This window comes from Tursiops truncatus, chromosome 14 (genome assembly GCF_011762595.2).
Source record: "Tursiops truncatus isolate mTurTru1 chromosome 14, mTurTru1.mat.Y, whole genome shotgun sequence".
NCBI classification, from domain to species: domain Eukaryota; kingdom Metazoa; phylum Chordata; class Mammalia; order Artiodactyla; family Delphinidae; genus Tursiops; species Tursiops truncatus.
The window spans coordinates 71,387,015-71,407,038 of NC_047047.1; the positions used below are offsets into that span (position 1 = coordinate 71,387,015).

At 39.7% G+C, this 20,024-nt stretch overlaps 1 protein-coding gene across 1 annotated transcript in view; it reads left to right on the plus strand.

Moving 5' to 3' along the window:
- Positions 1-19,800, plus strand: part of LOC109551224 (uncharacterized) — a 96,709-nt gene extending 76,909 nt beyond the window's left edge. The window contains exons 10-12 of the mRNA XM_073791641.1: positions 12,166-12,254; positions 13,898-14,089; positions 17,671-19,800. The gene's annotated coding sequence lies outside the window, so the exon portion shown is untranslated. The remainder of the gene's footprint in view (positions 1-12,165; positions 12,255-13,897; positions 14,090-17,670) is intronic.
- The last annotated feature ends 224 nt before the right edge of the window (positions 19,801-20,024 follow it).

Here is a 20,024-nt window from a genome sequence, read left to right on the forward strand (position 1 = left end):
ACTAGGCAAGACTCCTTGGTATGCAGTGGTCAAAACGATCCTCACAGCCCTAGACCCTCCTTAGACCCTCCTTAGCTGTGGGCATCTGGTGCCCCAGGGTCTGGCAGTATGAACTGGGGTTGGTGCCAGGGCCTGTGGAGCCACTGCTGTTCACAGTTTCCCTGATAGGAGCTGGCAGACAGTGCCTGGGGTGGGGGTAGGACTAGATGACCTCTAAATTCCCTTCTAATCTTAAGACACTGCCACAGCCTTAGAAGCCATGACACTAGTATTCTACAATATTAAACTCTCACCCATAGCTATCATTCTGAAGCCTCTTTGTGGGTCTCTTCTACTTTTTTCAGAAGACCAGTCCAAAATGGGTAGTATACAGATAGAAATGTGATCCATCAGTTTTGTTCTTTTTTTTTTTCTAATTCACCCAGTATTAATATAATTATGTGAAAGCACATGATCAAATATAAAACTCTTCATACACAAAAAGTCATACACATTTCATAACTTCAGCCAAAACACTCAGAAGCTCCAGGCAGGAGTAAGCCAAGCTTAATTTTTAGAGGAATATCAAAGCCAATAAAGCAAACCAAGGAAGCTGCCTATGGATATAAAATTTTGGGCACAATTGGGTTCAATTCAATTCAATTCAAGAAATTGAAATATTGAGTATCTACTAAGTGTTGGCCCTCTGCTGGCTTTCTATTCCATACGAAAGGGGCTTGTTTGTTTTTAGGGGTTGATACTACACAGATGGTTTTCATAGAGATGGTGAGAGGTAGAGCAGAGCAAGAGCACAGATAAGCAGTTTTTCGTGTAATAATCACAATTATAAAAATGACTAAAAAGTTACCATTTACGGAGGGCTGATCATATGCCAGGGCTTATGCCACACCAAGCATTATATATGTGTATGAACGTTTGTATATATAATTCCCAATCTTCACAATCAACAAAGGTAGTTATTCTTACCTCCTATTTTACGTATGAGAAAACCAAGTCATAGAGAGGTTAAATTACTTGACCAAGGTCACCCAGCTATTAAGTGCTAAGCCAGATTTTGAAAACATAATGGTCTGACTTCAAAGCCAGCAGGCTCTACATTACATCTACATTAGTCCACATTTTACCAGCTTCCATAATGGCCACTAATACTTGGCAGAAGGGATGAGGGAGGGGCCCAACCTGGCTTGTGGCTCTTGGTGAGAGTGGCTCACCCTGTGCTCAGCCCCTCATGCCACACCTACCCCCACCACCTAAGCTAGGCATCTCTCCTTGTTATTTCTCTAAACAGGCCAGATGTATGATCCAGACAAGAAGTGTAGAGACAGCTTTTGAACCTGGCTTTGAGCTATGTTCAATACTCTAAGTGGTTAATTTAGGTCAGGTATTTTCCAGCCACCTTCACAGTCTTTCTTTCTTCTATTTAAGTCGATTTGACTACAAGTGCAACCTCCCTGATCTCGAGTCTATCAGAAGCTCTGAGTGTGGCCCATCTACCCTGCAGCTTGGTTCCTGGTCAGAGGGCAAAGCTTGCCTGGAAGTGAGACTTTGAAATGACACTTGGCTTGGTTCCCTGAAGTAAGTCACATGCTCTCAGCCCTCTAGTCCTTCTCCTACTGTTGCAGCCACCCAAGGGGAAGCTCATATGAAAACAGCAGGTTACTCCCCATCAGCAAAGATACATCTTTGCTCGGCTCCTCTGGCAGCCACAAGCAAGCTGTGTTTTATTCGTGAACATCCTTCTTGTTTCAGCAGATAATGGACTCTAGTTAGGAGACAACATAGTAAACACAGCATAAACAATGGGATGTGCATCTGGAATGAGTCTGCATATAAATAAGAGTGCTGGGAGCCAGGGAGGTAATAAGTCAGGAATGCAACGGAGAAAGGTTATTAAAAGAGGAGCTTGTAAAAAGCTGCAACAAGGCTGAAAGCTTGGAGCATTTCTTGATTACAGAAGGACCAAAGGCAGCAGCCTGTCTCATCTGTGCTCTCACTAGCTGAGTTCCCGGACATCTCGCTTAAAATCCTGCTATTACTCACGTTGTTCAATTGTAAAGTTGAGCTTTTATACACTTTAAAAAAAAAGCTCTAGGGCTATTGTGAAGATGTGTGCATGAAGCTTTATGAAAAAAGCTGATATGGCTGTACAAATGGAAGGTTATATGATTCTTAATTTTGGATAGTGGCTGAAATTACTCTTTTATACATCTAAGCCTTCTTGTTGGTTGAATATCAAGCAAAGTTATCTTTTCTCACAGAAATCTCTCAGGGATTTATCAGGCATAAAAGGAATCAAAAGTATTTTCCACTGTGTTATAGTCAAAACAGGAAGATCCTTTTTATTAGTCAGCATATGGTCAGCTATGCTGCAATAACAAATAAATCCTGCAACCCCATTGGCTTAATAACAATAACAGAAAAGAGGATGTTCATATCTTTCTGAGGCAACACCTAGTGTGTCTTGGACATGTCTCCTGGGTCTCTATTCACACAGTGAATTCTAAGTCCTGGGCTGCTTCCACAACTTCTTGCATTGCCACAGAAGGGGAAAAAAGGGCTGGATCCCATGATGAAAGGCTTTCAATAGGCCACAAAAAGTTTTATCACTTCCACTCTTTTCCATTATTCAGAATCCAGTTCCTGGCCCCGACCCAACTGCAAGGGAGGCTGTGACATGTGGAGGAACCCATGGATGTCTTGGTGGCCCTGTGCCTATCTCACCTTTCTTAAAGTTAGCCTTGGCTAATGAATACACAGGGGAGTCTTGTAGTCATGGAAGAGACCAGACTACTTTGCTGTTGCTACAATGACCTGTAAGCCTGTGGCCAGGATTAGGAACTTGCATATTTGCGGGGGCAGAACAAGATTCCCAAAAGGATTTACCCACCAGCTGCAGACCTGCTGTGTGGGTTCATTGTGATTCTAATTCTGAAAAGCGGTGTGTCTGCTCCCTGATTTATTCTGGGTAACACGTTAGTAATTTAACTATATGTCCAGGCTAACTGCTGCCATACTATCTTAGTAGCTATGATATCGTTGGGATAGTATTACCTTTTAGCCTTCTAATGCTGAGGCTAATAGCTTTGGTCAGGCATTTTGCTATTGATTAGAATATGTTATTAAAATCCTTGAATCATTGTGTGAAAAGAAAACCTTGTTAAATGCAATCATATATATCTTACAACCTAGCATCTGGCATTTTCATAGTTTGAATTCATCATAAATTGCTGACATTAGTTACTACCTTCAACCTCTCTCAATTTTAAAGTGATTCAACGGTAACTTTTAGAGTTACAGAAGATATCTCAGCATTGAGATTATTGAGATTTAAATTAATTAAATAAGGAGGCCATGAGACTGGTATTGCTCTACACCATGGCAGCATATGTAAGCAAACCAAAATCTAAGCCTGTAAATGCCTCAAAATTGAACCCTAAGGGCAACCAATCACAAACAGCCAAGTCGACTTTAAGCTATAGCCAGTCAATGGTTTTTCCTTACTCTGCTTCTGCCTTTACTCCATAAAAATCTGTCCTGTAGGTGGAGTACTCATAAACGCTTCGGGTTTGGCACTACTCAATTGAAATCGATTTTTGCTCAAAAAAACTTAAAAAATTTAATATACCGCAGTTTAGCCTTTAACAGATTCCAATGTTATATTTTATGACTTTGAGGCCTACTTTTGAACAGAATGGGCATCTATAGGAAGCAATTGTTACCTTAAAATAACACTCTGCATTTTAGTTAATTTTAAATACCTTTTCCAGATGGACAGCCAACTGTTTTCATCAGTGTTTGGAACTTCCCAGCAGTTAAACGCTGGTGTATAAAAGTTACGTTTTATTTTCAACAATGCAGTCTGTTCTTAGACCGAGTCCATTCTCTCTATTTGTGAGCTTGATGATTTGAATTCACCATTCCTAAACTCCATCTGTTTGTTGCCTGAAAGCAGTTGAACAGATTTCAATAAATTTAGAAACTGTAAATAAATAGTTGAATAAGCCTGAATGATGGGTAAGATTTAAACATTGAGGATGGTCAGCCATTACATTTATAAGACTTTGAGATGTCTCATCATTCACAAGGTCAGATAAGAATTTCCTGCTTCCTCACAGTCCAAATGGTGACATCATTTCCTTTCAAACTATGCAGAATAAAGTAAATTCAACCTAAATTTAAACTGCCATATCTGTCCCCTCTGGTTTCCCTAGGCTTCTGAAATTAGTCATCTCTACGTTCCTTTTGCGTTTCCATTAATTTTCCTATAGAAGAAACAAACAACAAAGAGAAAAATGATAACAGAACATATAAAACATTTGTGTATTATCTTATTCCTAAAGAATTTGAATATATTCTAACAGCAGAACTTACGGTGCTTTAAAGGCTATTGAAACACCAGCAATTCTGGGGAACACATGCTGATATATAATAAAAAGGAATATATGACAAAAACCTGACGTAACAAGAGCTACCTTTTTTTCCTAACCATTATTTACTGCAAGTATATTATATTTCAAGCCTTGCTAAGCAGTTTCCATATGGTATTCTATTAATATTTGCAAAGAATTCATGAGTTATCTTTTCTGTCCTCGTTTAACAGATGAGAAGAGCAAGTCTGGAAAAGGTTAAGTACTTGCCAAAATCACAAGGCTGGTAAATAGAGAAGCTGGGATTCAAACACAAGTCTCTCTCTTCTCATCTTTTGATTTCTTCTGTTTGTTTTTTATTGAAGGGGTTGGGCGGTGCCAGTGAAAGAAGATGCATCTTTCTTCAAGTTCTTTGTTGCTTCCAGAAAGTCTGTGTTGATTAGGTAAAAGAAGATGTTCAAACTTTTGTTTCATCGATGTCTTTGATATTCCTATTTCAGATGATTCTTTTAAATGGACAGCTAGGGCACACATGCTAACTTCATTCTTATACACACGACACTCAGAGATAGATACGGGCATCTGAACATGATTAGAATCCTTTTTTCTCTGTATTTCTACCATGAAATAGGAATTTAAAATACATTTCAGGTCCTGTTTGTTTTCATATTGCTAAATTTCCTGTACCTTTCACTGATTACCTTTTTTAAAACTTAAATAAACTTTATTGAGATGTAATTGATATACATTTAAGTGAACCCATTATAAGTGTGCAATTCAATGAGTTTGGGTAAATATATACATACGTGTAACCACAAGCACAGTAAAGATAGAAATTTCCATCATTCCAGAAAGTAGGAAGGCCTACCTGTTTATAGTCCATCCTATGATCACATATTTGGCTTGTGACGATTAATCTTCTTTATGTGACTACAGAGGAGGTCTGCATATTATAGAAGTTCATATAATGGAATCATACAGTACATACTTTGTACTCCTTTTTTTCTTCTCAGAATAATGTTTTTGAGACACAACCTTTTAAAAACTGAAGTACAGTTGATTTACAATATTATATTAGTTTCAGGTGTACAGCATAGTGATTAAATATTTTTGCATATTATACTCCATTATAAGTTATTGTAAGATAATGGCTATAATTCCCTGTGCTGTACAATATACCCTTGTTGCTTATCTATTTTATACATAGTAGTTTGTATCTTTTAATTCAATAACCCTAATTTGTTCTTCCCCTCCTCCCTCTCCCCTTTGGTGACCATAAGTTTGTTGTCTGTATCTGTGAGTCTGCTTCTGTTTTGCATACATTCATTTGTATTATTTTCTAGATTCCACATATAAGTAATAGCATAAAGTATTTGTCTTTCTCTGACTTATTTCATTAAGCATAATATTCTCTAGGTCTATCCACGTTGCTGCAATTGGCAGCATTTCATTCTTTTTATGGTTGAGTAACATTCCATTCCCTCTCTCTCTCTCTCTCTCTCTCTCTCTCTCTCTCTCTCTATATATATATATATATATATATATATATATCTCATTCCATTCTCTCTCTCTCTCTATATATATATCTCACATCTTCTTTATCCATTCATCAAGACACTCCCCTTTTGATGCATGTGTCAGTCCTTGGTTCTTTTGATAGGAGGGTGGTATTTATTGTATAAACACAATTTGTTCATCTATTCATGTGTTGATGGCTGTTGAGGTGGATTTTGGTTTGGGACTATTATGAATAAACCTATGATGAACACTTTGAATATATGTTTTTTTGTTAATATATGCTTTTGTTTCTCTTGGGTAAATATCTCAGAGTAGGATGACTGGTTAATATGATAAAGGTATGTCTAACTTATAGGAAACTAATCAACTGTTTGCCAAAGTGGCATATTCTTACCAGCAACTCTCATACACTCCTATATGGAGCTCCATTTGCTCACTAATCTGACCAACTTTTGGTACTGCCAGTGTTTTAAAATTTTGGCCATCCCAGGTGTACAGTAGTTTTTATTTGAATTTCCTGCTGACTAATGATTTGAAGTACATTTTCAGGTGCTTATATTACTTTTTTTCTGATGTTTCCCTTTAAATATTTTGTCCATTTGGAAAATTGGATTGTGTCTTCATATTGTTGAGTTATAAGAGTATGGTATATATTCTCGATACAAATCATTTTTCAGATATATGTATTGCAAATATATTATTGTAGACTCATTTTATTAGTATCTTTTGAAGAACAAATTTTTAAAATTTTGATGTTCAATTTATCAACGTGTCCTTTTATGACTTGTGTTTTTTCTATTCTATCTTAGCCTATCTGAAAGTAAAGATTTTTTCCATGCTTTCTTCTAAAGTTCTAAAGTTTTAAGTTCTCACATTTAAGCCTATAATCATTTTAAGTTAATTTTTGTGTATGGTATGAGGTAATGGACAGGCTTTATTTCCATATAAATAATCAGTTTTAGAGCAGTTTTTCTTGAAAAAACTATCTTTTCCCATTGAATTACTTGGGTTCCCGAAAATCAATTCACCATATGTGCATGGGTCTATTTTCAGACCCTGAATACTTTCCCATTGATCTATTTGTTTATCCTTATGTCCTACTTTGACTTTATAGAAGATCTTGAAACTAAGTTATATGATTCCTCCATTTTTTCTTCTCTTCCAAACTGTTTTAGCTATTCTGTAATGTTTGCATTTCCAAATACATTTTTGAATCAAATCACTTTCTTAAAAAAATCCTGCTGAGAATTTGTTTGGGATTGAGTTGAACCTATAGATCAATTTGGGGGAGAATAAACAACTTGAGTCTTTCAATCCATGAACATGTAATTTCCACCCATTTATTTTAGTCCTCTTTAATTTTTCTCAGCAAAGTTTTGCAGTTTTAAAGGAACAAAAGTTAAACATATTTTGTTAGATTTATTCCCCAGTATTTACTTTTTGATGCTATCCTAAATGGTATTTTTAAAATTCAATTTTCAATTGTTTTAGTATACAATTTATTTTTGTATCTTGTTTCCTGAAACTCTACTCAACTTATTATTAGTTCTCAAAGTTTTTCTCTAGATATTTTTAGAATTTTCTCTCTATATGATTATGATACCTATGAATAAAAACACTTTTATTCTTTCTTTCCCTATCTGTATGCCTTTTTTTCTTTTTCTAGCCTATTGAGCTAGCTTGGAACTCTAATACAAAGCTGAATAGTAGTGGTGAGAGCAAACCTCCTTACCTTGTTTTTGTCTTTCACGGGAAATAGTTTAGTTTTTACCATTGAATATTATCTTAGCTATAGGTTTTTCATAGATAACTCCACCACATTAAAAGATGAAAATAGGTGTTAAAATTTGTTAAATAATTTTGCTACATCTATTGATAGAATCACATGGTATTTCTCCCTATTTTCTTAATATGATAAACTATATTGATTGATTTTAGAATGCTATACAAATCTGCCAATGCTCGAATAAGCCCCACCTTATCATGATGTATTTTTTTATGTATTGCTATATTTGATATGATAATATTTTGTTAAGGAATTTTGCATCTATATTCATGAAGGTCTTCAGTTTTCTTGTGATATCTTTGTCTAGTTTTGGTATCAGTGGTACCAAAGTGGTATCAGTTTTGGTATCACTTTTGGTTTCAGTGTGTCAGAGCGGGTGCTGGACTCAGAGGAATAAAATAAGTTGAAAATGTTCTTACATCTTCTGTTTAGAACAGGTCTTGGCATAGAAATACTATTTATTTCTTAAATGTTTGATAGACTTCACCAGTAAGGACACCTCTACTTTTTTATTAGAAGTTTTTAAATGAAAATTCCAATTGTTTTAATAGACCTATTGCTATTCAGATTTTCCATTTCTTCTTGTGCTGTTGGTAATTTGTGTTTTTCCAAAAATATTTCCATTTTATTTAAGTTGTCTAATGTATAGCCATATGACAGTTCTTAGTATTCTCTTATTATTTTAAAAATATCTATAAAATATCTCCAGTTCTGGTGGAATATAGTCTAAGTTTATTTCTCACTCAAGTAAGAGTTGCTAGAGGTCATATTAACCCTCAAGGGCTCCCAAGCATATATTGAGTCAGTGATCTAGGCTGTTAGATCTTGTGTTTCTGCAGTCTCCTTGCATGGTTTCCATATCCACTGCTAAATGAAGATAGAGCTAGAATGTCTTGCAGGGTTTTTCCGTGTCTCACTTTGTAAGTGAAGCATGCCATTTTCCTTCACAGCTTTTGGCCAGAAATAGTTGCTTGGCTCTATCCAGGTGCAAGAGATCTAGGTGAGATAGTCTTCATTGTGCCCAGTAAGGAGAGAACTCGATATTGATGGCCACTAATTATGTCTACCTCAATGTGTATCTGTCACCATATTTTGCTTCTGTCCAATAGTGAACAGGGTGCTTCTGACCATATCATATGTCTGTAATCCCTCCAACTGTTCAAAGGGCTTTCATATCCATTATATTAATATGTTTCTTAACCAATCTGTGAGTTATGCAGAGCAGGTTGTTTTAACCATCTTACCTTGGGTAGGTATGGTGAGGCCAAACACAGATGAAGAGAAAGAAAACAGAAACATACAGTTTTGCTCTACCCACAGTTCTCTGGAGAGAACACAGCATGCCACTCGGGGAAGCACTGGGGTGGGTAATGAAGCAAAGGGAGGTGCACTGTGGGCAAGCACCTTTATTGGGGTTTCTGCAGGAAAGAAAGAGCAAGGCAGGGCCAGCGGATTTAGGATTGGCTAATTTGGATAATTTTAGTAGGCTTTGGGCCATAAGGGCTGTCAGGAATTGTCTGTTACCTGGCCCTGGGATGATTAGAGACCTGAAGTATGAGAGTTTGATAAGGGACGTAGCTGGAAGTGTGGACTTATTTTATTTGGTTGCTTAAGAAGGGGAACTGATGGGCTTCCCTGGTGGCGCAGTGGTTGAGAGTCCGCCTGCCGATGTAGGGGACGCAGGTTCGTGCCCTGGTCCGGGAAGATCCCGCATGCCGCGGAGCGGCTGGGCCCGTGAGCCATGGCCGCTGGGCCTGCGCGTCCGGAGGCTGTGCTCCGCAATGGGAGAGGCCACAAAAGTGAGAGGCCGACGTACCGCAAAAAAAAAAAAAAAAAAAAAAAAGAAGGGGAACTGACTGACGTCTAGCCAGCTCCTCAAAACCGGGTCAAGATAGTGCTTAAAAGCTGATTTTCAGGGCTTCCCTGGTGGCGCAGTGGTTGAGAGTCCGCCTGCTGATGCCGGGGACGCGGGTTCTGTGCCCTGGTCCAGGAAGATCCCACATGCCGCGGACCGGCTGGGCCCGTGAGCCATGGCCGCTCAGCCTGCGCATCCGGAGCCTGTGCTCCGCGGCGGGAGAGGCCGCGACGGTGAGAGGCCCGCGTACCGGGAAAAAAAAAAAAAAAAATTTACAGAGGTATTATTTATTGTCCCCATTTTACATTTAGAGAACTGAGTCACATTAGGGTTAGATTATTTACGCAAGCTCATCTAATTATTACCTAGAAGGCCCTAGGGTTAGAACACAAAAATCTGATTCACTGATGGATGTGCTTCCAGTTCAGTACCTTACACATAAAGGAGGTTTAATAAATGCTGCCGTGAATCACACTACCCAGTCAGAAGCCTGGGTTTCCCACTCTGTGGCCTCATTTAGAGGTGTGGCTCTTCCTCTTCTCATACAAGACCATGATGTGTCAGTGTGCCAGAGCGGGTGCTGGACTCAGAGGAAGTGCCTTCTCACTCCAGTTCTCAATGAAGGCAGTCTTTCCATCTGCTTTCATTACAGGGATTACAGACACATAATATGGTTTGAAGAGGCAGCACATAAGAAAAAGACAGCAGATACGGAGGCCAAGGTGGCAGCCTTCCAGGGGATGGCAATAATTAAAGCTGGTGCATGAAGCTTTTCCCAGACTAGATTTCCCTAGCACAAGGGTTAGCCTAAAACTTCAGTGCCATCCTTTTAAAGGGTACATGCATAGATAGAACCATCACATTCAACATATGCCTAAGAGTCTCAAGAACTAAATGGTGCTCCCCACCACCCATTTCCCAAGCAATGCTGATCAAGGCAAGCTTGCGGACTGCTGAATTCAGTTTTCTGGGGCACAGCAAATTACCAGGAGTTAGCATGTTGTGGTGTGTAGGCCATGTGAATACCAAGACCTATTTGCAAACACTATAGGAAAGCTAAATTGAGTTAATTTCAATTTCTTGAATTGAAACACTGAATTAAAAAACAATTTAAATGTATCGCTCTTTTAGAAAAATATCAATGCTTTAAAATTAATTTCATTTTTTAAATGTACCATTAACTCAATAAAGCCTTTTGGGCTTTTTAAGCTAATTGTCTTTGAACTCATTTTAAATTCAAAAGTCTTTATAATTTTGATAATATTTTAAAAACTATCCTCACTATAGCAGTTCATATTATAAACTTAGAAGGACACAGAAAAAACTGATGAGGCCCTTGTACAACAATGTTACACATATTTTTGAACCATTTGTATTATTTTTGTAGAACAGTAGGAGTTATCCCACTTTGTTTAATGAAATCATATGTGTGTATGTATCTGTATGTATATATGTACACAGTAAAAATTTCTAAATTCATGGAAAAAATTCCAAAGACTCTACACTAGAATGTTATCTCTAGGGAACAGACAACATGAGTATTTTGCTATAATTTTTATACTTTTATTATTTTAACTTGATTAGTGCTAGCAAGTTGTTATAATTTCTATAACTGACAAAACATATAATTTAATAGCTATTTTAAGCTCCAAAGCCAACAATTTGTTTGAATATGGTCAGTTCATTTTGCCCACATGGGAACAGGATTTAAGGCTCTTCTTAGCAGTTTGGCCACATATTATGAACATTTTCCATGCCATGACTCTTCCACAACAACAATATTTTAAATAGTTTCATAATATCCCACTTTATAAATATATAATCACTCACTGTCAAGTTTCAAATTTCAATGGGGACACATGTTCATTGAGAATAATACAGAAGTGAGGTTGGAAAGTAAATGGATTCTCTTCTCACTTTCCACTCCTTTAGAGGAACACATTTTAAAAAGTTTAACATATGTTTTTCTAGACATTTTACTATTTACATACAAATTCAAACAGTATAAGAGAGTATCCAATGAAAAGAAAAACATTCTTTCCCTGTCCCACACCGTCTTTTAACTGTTCTATTTTTAATGCTTCTAATAGTAATTCAGATATGATTTACCAACTTAAAATACCATTTGTTGATTTGCTTAGTGTATGAGACATACCTGTCACTTACACGTCTTCCTTTTCCTTTCAACTGTCAGTCGTCCTGTTTTAGTTTTAAGTCTATTGTTTTATTTTCTAGTTTTGAAATTATATTAAAATATCTATTTCTTGACCCATCTACGTACAATTACATTTTCCTTGCTCCTTGAGGGCTCCTTGAGGGCTAGGGACCTGGATTCCACATGTTTTGCATGGCATCTGCACAAATGTACCAGGATTCTAGCTCATTCGATGGCCCAACTCTTCCTTCTAGAGCAGCTCTAGATCCTAGTCTCAAAGACAGCAAGACTCTGCATTCTGACTGGTAAAAAACCCACAGAGAAAGGACAGGTAGGGAAAATGTGTAGCCAGCGTTCCTGGTTTGTCTTCGTCCACTGTCTTGAATCTGTTAGGGCCCAGATCTGACTTCTTTGCATGTATGGGCACAAGGCCCACGGAGACTTTAAGACAGTGACTAAAGAATGGATTTATCCTTTTCTCCAGACACGCTCATGAGCAAGAAGGAGGAGGAGGTCAGATCTGTCACCAAATGCTCTTCAATATTCCCCAAATTACTAACTGTCTTCAAAAGGGTAAGGTTACCAAGCAAAGGGCTGGGATTTTCTGGAAATAGTTTTTCAGAGAAGCATTATTTCAATGGCTTGATCTGTCAGCCTGGGATCACGCACAGGTTGACAGATTTTTCAGACAGAATGGTGTTCCAATACTCCCGCTAGTTCTGGGCAGGAAGGCAGGGAGGATTTGGGGAAACAGCAACTATTGTGATGGAGAAAGAGCTGTCCTGCTCGCCCTTTTAGAAATAATCCTCACATCTGTACAGCACTTCTCAAACCATTCTCAAATCCATCCTTAGATGGATTACACAGGAGGTTCACATCAGTCAGACCTAACCCACCCATTCTTCAGCCAGTACAAGCAAGGTTAGGATCACTTACACTGCTTGTTTAATCATCAAGGATTTCCCCCACCTTGTTTCCACCATGTTCCAGTTCTACAGTTTCTTAACTGTAGCTAATTTCCCACTATTGGCTCCACGTCCGCTTTTCGGCAAAATCCTTGGAGATTTTTATGACTGCATTTCCTCTCTCTTACACTTGTTTTACCATCTAATTGCCTGCCTCTTCCTTTTTTAAAAATGACTCATCTATATCAAGTCTTTCCAAGGCATTCTACTTGGTGTGCATAAAAAAACAACTCTCTTTTCATGTTCGTCTTCCATTGGCTTATGTGACATTTAATTAAACTACATCATTACAAGAGCATACATACAGGCATAAATGGTTGGGGTACAATCACAGCTGACATGGCTGAGCATCCCACTCAATTGGTGGAAGTGACAGTGTTAATATATATCAGAAATTAGCCAACTAGCAGAGAGCCTTCAGCATGCTGTGCCGTCAGTCAATATGATTTACCAAAGACATGGAAAGGATTCATTAAATAGTTGGTTAAGGGAGAGCAGTTCAGAGAGCTTGCACTTCCATGAATTCTACAAAGATTAGTCATGAGAGCTCTTTCTGCATCACAGAGGGCACTGCTCTAGCTTGTATCCCTGGGACCTGAGTCTTGATTAGCCTGTATGTGGCTAGCACCTTGGCAGACCCATTTTGGACGAGGGAGGCTGGGAGGATGTGGGGATGGTTCAGACTCCCCTGAAATTGTCTTCCAAATTTCAGAGTTCAATGAAATTGAACTAAATCAGGATCACTAAATTGTGAGCTGAGCATAGCTCCAATGATATCTATTGTGGTGGGTAGAGTAGTGCCTCCCCCTAAGATGTCAATATCCTAATCCTTAGAATTTGTGAATAAATTAGCTTACATGGCAAAGGGAAATTAAGGCTGCAGATGAAATTAATGTTGCTCATCACTGTACCTTAAAATAGGGACATTATCCTGGCAGGCCCAATGCAATAAGAAGGGTCCTTACAAGTGGGAAAGAGTGAGTTGGAGGTAGATGTGACCCTGGAGAAGCTCGAAATAGTTCAGTGTCAGGAGAATTCAACCTACCGTTGTTGGCTCTGAAGATGGAAAGGACCACAAGTGAAGGACTGTGAGTACCCTCTAGAAGCTGGGAAAGGCAAGAAAAACAAATCCTCCCCGTAAAGGAATGTAGCCCTGCAAACACCTTGATTTTAGCGTCCTGAGACATGCCTCAGACTTCTGACCTCCAGAACTGTAAGATAATAGGTTTGTGTTTTTTTGTTTTTTTGCAGTACGCGGGCCTCTCACTGTTGTGGCCTCTCCCGTTGCGGAGCACAGGCTCCGGACACGCAGGCTCAGCAGCCATGGCTCACGTGCCCAGCCACTCCGCGGCATGTGGGATCTTTCTAGACCGGGGCACGAACCCGTGTCCCCTGCATCGGCAGGCGGACTCTCAACCACTGCACCACCTGGGAAGCCCCGAGGTTTGTCTTTTTTAAGCCACTAAGTTTGTCATAATTTGTTATAGCAGCGTAGGCAACTAGTACCTCTACCTTCTTATTTCTGTGACATCGTCTGCTTTCCTAATAAAGGAAATTACATTTATAGGATTTATTTAATGTAAGCTCTGAATTTTACAACCCCTTCCTACTCCCCGCTGTGTTTAAAAGTAGTTTTAAAGCTGCTGCTTGTGACTAGAGGAATGTAAAATAAAGGGCCAAACCTCTTTAAAGCATTTCAAACATTTTGTTGTGACTATCCAAGGAAAGCTTTGAAACAGCAGTTCTCTCGTGGATGGAAAAAGAGCAACGAGCATGAAGTGCTCTGTGACGTGCCATGATTGATAAGCCAAGGTCCTGGCTGAGCAAGTGTCAGGCCTTGTCTAGAGATGGGAGGGCCTCCCAGGGCAGCTGGCATCATTCCCTGCTGTGCTCAGCTGGACTGGTCCCCAGAGTGACCTTGCAAACACCGGTCACCGCCAAGTTTATCTTGGTCGGTGTTGTCTATCAGCACAGAACCTCTTCCATTTAGACGGTAAGACACCAGGGAGTTGCAAGAAGAAGCAACGCCAAAGAGAATGCACAATGTTAAGTCACTGGGGCTTTGCATAAACCAGCAGAGGAATCAGAAGGAGGGAGCAAAACATCCCGCGACAGGTACAAGGCCTGTTGTGATAGGAAGATGGAGGACTGTGAAGAAGTGGAACTTTCCCCAACTCAGAATCCAACATAAAGATAAGATACATGTGCAGACAAATAATTTACCAGTCGTGGTGATTAAATCCTGAGTGAGCGCCCAGGTAGTCCATGTTTTGGAGTCAAAGAAGGGTCTTTCACCCTCAGCTTGGGTACGTGTGTGTTGGGGGTCCACTCCTAAGGAAGGAGATAAGCAGAAAAGGAAGATGCTCAGAGTTCTGGACGGGTGTCAGAGTGTCAGCACATACACTTGCTCAGGTGACCCCTGGTTGACCAAGAGGAATGATACGGGAGATTCTGTTATGACACTTGTCCTGAGTGAGGAGTTTGGGTAAGCAGGCTCTCAGCAAATTGTAGCAGTTCTCTAATTTTGAACTAAGAAATTATACTTGGTCTCATTAATAGAGATTCTCTGAGGTTCATGAGAATAGGGGTGACATATATCAGTATTTCTGAAATATTAAGAATTTAGAGATGGGAGAGAAGGTTGCCCAGGATGGATATGTGGCTTGGGACAAGGCGTCTCACCTGAGACGTGATTTTTCTTGTATAACATGGGGTCAAGGGGTTTCCCCTGTAACCTCAGACTTAAGAATAAAGTGAGATATACATAGACTATTTGGTAACTTTGAAGTACTTTGCTTAAGTTATGATTAATATTTTCATTGCTGTAAATAGATTGACTTTAATTCATACCAATTTATCAGAATTACCAAAGTTTATAACAATTTTTCTGCCAAGGTATTTTACAGTCAGAGAACAAATTGGTTCCTTTTTGACCTTGTGACCTTCTTTAGTTGCTATCTCATATCTATTCTCCTTCTCTTGACCAAATTCCATGTTTCCACTTTCTCACCACCCCACTCACTCATCTGTCCCCATCACACTGGTTTATATATCCCCGTTGGTTTATAGAAATTACTTTGGACAAGGTCACTAATGAGCTTCTAATTGTCAGATTCTCTAATAATAGTAACAATAATAATGATGGGGATAGCTAATGTTTATTGAGCTTTCATTATGTCAAGCATGTTTCTAAGTGATTTACATGTATTAACTAACTTAACTTTATCCTGTGAAGTAGGTAATATTATCAATCAGATCAAGAAGGAAACTGGCACAGAGAGGTGTCCCTTGTCTAGGTCAGAGTTTGCAAGCAGCAGAGACAAGACACAAACCTAGGCAATCATACTCCACTGCCACACTTGCAACCACCATGCTATGCTACCTCTTACATTTAGATAGTGAGACCTTCTAGATGTGAATGTTGCTTTCAGTGACAATCCTTGGTTGGGAATGGGGGATTGAAAAGCAAAGTGGGTGTGGGTGTATTAAAACAGTGGAGCTGCATTTAAGTCTAGGGATGTTCCTGCTCTTGTTTTGAGAGGTCTACAGATGAGCCAAGGTTGGCAGCCTTTCTGAGAGTTCTTGGTCTGGGGCTGTGACTGGGCAAGTGCGGAAGGGCAGGATGAAGAGGCTGTAATGGGGGGCCAAGGAGAACCTCACTGGGCATTTGGATGAGTCACCAGCAGGGAGGAGCAGGCAGGGTCAGCAGGGTAGTTCATGGGAAACCAGGGGGACTTTCAAAACCTCTTTGTGGCACCCTGGGGGCTTCAGGATCTGTGGTTTCCTAGTGCATGAGTGTCCCTGTCTTCAGGCTTCGTGATGATGATAAACAACTTACGTTCCTTGGTGGTCCTCACATCTTCAGGACTTGGGTTAAAATGGCAAACTGGCACTTCTAATAGAGCAGACAGCATGCTCCTGTACCCTTGTTAACTTCCTCTTTGCCTCCCTAGGGGTACAGTGAAGCTGGACAGAAAAAGCAGAGCCCATTGCCGTCTGCCTGTGTACATGTCCGCATCCTACAGAGATGTGAGAGAAAAGGAAGGAAGAGACATTTTGAAATGCTATTTTGAGGGAAAAGCCTCAAAAATGAAATGGAGCTGTAGTCAACTAGAATACAGATGTGTTAGCTCGCCTGTTCTGGGATAAGTTATTTTTTCAGATGTACATAAAGCAATTTAGCCACTCATAAATTTGATGAGTCAAGACATAATCCCTTAAAAAGCAATGTTGGGTAATTTGCCTGTTATTTTATGGAAACCATTTAGTAACCACATAATGTAGGTGAGAGTCGACAGTGTAAATATACCTCACACTCCCAATCAATGGGGAGTCACTGAGAGAGGATTCAGGGAGCACCCTGGGGCAACTTCATGTACCATGTCTGTGAGTGTACAAATCTGTGCGCGTGTGCACATGGATGTGAATGTAGGCATGGATGAAGGCCGCTTTGTTTGTGTAAAGACAGTTTATTTTGTCAACAGAATGAAAATAATCTGACATGGCAATTCTGACTCTCCATGACTGGGAAAATGTTGGTTTTTGTCTCCAGAATAAAGTACCTCGGGTCTGGAAATCTTACAGCTAATTAAATAATTTTTTCAAATGGACACCAAACAGGACAGTGTCTATTTTGGGAGCCCGATTTCTTCCATGAATTTCCTACCTCCTCCCAAAGCCCATACCCCTGTTGGAAACATGACTGAGATGCTCTGCTGGTCCTATGGAAGTCCCCCCAGTCTATGTTCTCTGGGCAGAGGATCAAATTACCTACCATGATCCCTTCTCACTCTCTTCCTCTTAATAATAGAACATTACCCCCACCCTGAGATTTAGCTGGGAACGTGTACACATCTACAGAGATAGAGGTTGATTACTCAGCCTCCTTATGGTTTAGCTGTGGCATGTAGTTAAATTTTGACCAAGAAAGTGATAATAGAAGTGATATAGGTAAACTTCTGGACTGAGTTTTCTAATGAAGCTATGTGTCTTTCTCTCTTTCTTTCCCCCTCCTCTCTGACTAGGAAATGGTAATCGAAGCTGCTCCCTTGGACCCATTGATGGAAGCTTCAGACTGAGGATGGCAGAGCTGCTCAAACTTCCTGAACTGTTGGATGAGACAGAAATGAACTTCTCTTTTATTTAAGCCTCTGGATTTTGGGTGTCTTTGTTATACCAACTTTCCTGTAACCTAACTAAAAGATCTATATGCAGGACCGATTTGTGCCCTAAAATATTCTGGTTGACATCTCCCCCCAAAGCCTAGATCTACTCCCTGAAGACTAGAGAGAGCTGCATGGGAGCAAAGCTCAAGACATTGTGGTTTGTTTAAACTATGACTCCTTGGAAAGTTAAGAAATGGAATTCATTGCAGTAGCTGGGAGAACATCACCAAGAAATTCACCATTAAATGTTTTGTTGTTGCTGATTTTGTAACTTCTGATTTTGATATAATTTCAAAATTATACAAAACTTACAGGTAGGTTGCAAGAGTAGTGCAGGAACATTTGCAAACCCGCTTTTCGGATTTACCAACTGTTGTGCCCATTTTACTTTCTCATTCTCCTCTATTGCGTGTGTGTCTACTAATATATTCTTTTTTTCTGAATTACTTGAGAGTGAGGAGACTGTCTTTATGATTTTTTACTTTTTGGAAAAACATAGCCCAGTTATTTGTAGAATGTTCCTCAAACATGATTAGATTTAGGTTGTATATTTTGAGCAGGAATGTCATAGAAGTGATGCTGTGCCTTCTCAGTGCCTCATATCAGAAGTCAAGTGATGCCCATCTGTCACTTTGATCATCAGGTAAAGGTATTATCCACCAGGTTTTTCCATTGTAAGGTTACTCTTCTTCTCTGTTTATTTAGTAAAGAATGTGTGGGCAGATACTTTGGGGCCATGTAAATATCCTGTTGCTCATCACACTTTTAAACCAGTTTTAACATCCACTGTTACATTTTATATACTAGGAATTTTTAACAAAGACTTACTTGAGGAAGGTGCAGGTGCTTAGGACTATCTACCTTGGAAGAAAGAGACCTGGAGTCTAGTTTCAGCCCATCAACCCCAGACTTTGATTTCCTTTTTTGTAAAGTGGATGGTCATGTTCTTGGGTGAAATGACTTCTGTCTGGTTCTCTGAATCCAAGGATCTGGCATTTATAGACAGGGGTACTCCTGGCATCTTCAGAAGGAGAGTTCTTTGAGGTGCAAAACTGTCACATGCTTTGTAGGATCCTTGGCATCCCTGGCTGTTGTTTACTAAAATTCCAGAAGTTTTCTGCCCTGGAGAGGTTTTAAAACATGGCTGTTCATTGTTTGACACCTCTCCTGTCAAGAGGTGAGGCCCATGTTACCTTTCCCTGAATCTGGGTGTGCCTGTGCTCAATTTGGCTGATACAGTACAGCAAAAGTGACACTGTGTGACTTCTGAGCTTTGGTCCTAAAATGCCATGTAACTTCCCCCTTGTTTGCAGGAAGTCTTAATCTTGGAGGCTTGAGATAGCATGTAAGATGTTGGCTTCCCTGAGGGTGCTACGCTATATACAGTTGCTCTGGTCAACAGTCCCAGCTAAGGCCACCTTTGAGTCATCTTGGCCCAGGTACCAAACATGTGAATGAAGAAGTCTCTACATGATTCCGGCCTACGGTTATTTGAGAACTTCTCAGCTATTTGAATCTTCCTAGCTGAGATCCTGGGTTGTTGTGGAGTAGAGGCAACTGTACCCCTTCTGAATTTTTTTTTTTTTTTTTTTTTGTGGTACGCGGGCCTCTCACTGTTGTGGCCTCTCCCGTTGCGGAGCACAGGCTCCGGATGTGCAGGCTCAGTGGCCATGGCTCACGGGCCCAGCCGCTCCGCGGCATGAACCCATGTCCCCTGCATTGGCAGGCGGACTCTCAACCACTGCGTCACCAGGGAAGCCCCCTTCTGAATTTTTGACCCACAAAAATGTGAGTATAATAAAATGGTCGTTGTTTTATGCCATTTTAATTTGGAGGGCATTGCTATGCAGTGATACCTGGGACATCCGTACCTTTCCAAGTCCCCCTGAAGGACTGTACCACCCTCAAGTGGGAGCCACTGTGGATTCTAGCCTAATGCTTTCACTTTCTACTACTTGTCGACAAAATATATTTTAAGTCAAAATATTATGATACGGTGAGTGTTGTCTGTTTCTCCTATGTGTCCTCAGAGGGAACAAGGGCATTACTTTTGTGGGTTTTTTTGTAATGTCAGCAACCCTTGTTTACTCTCTAAAGTTTATTAGGAACCATGGCATGTTCATGGGACACTGATTACTTCCAAATAATAAGTACTTATAATAAGCAATATCAGTCATACTGTGCTTTTGGAATAGCTGTGATCCTGAAAAGGT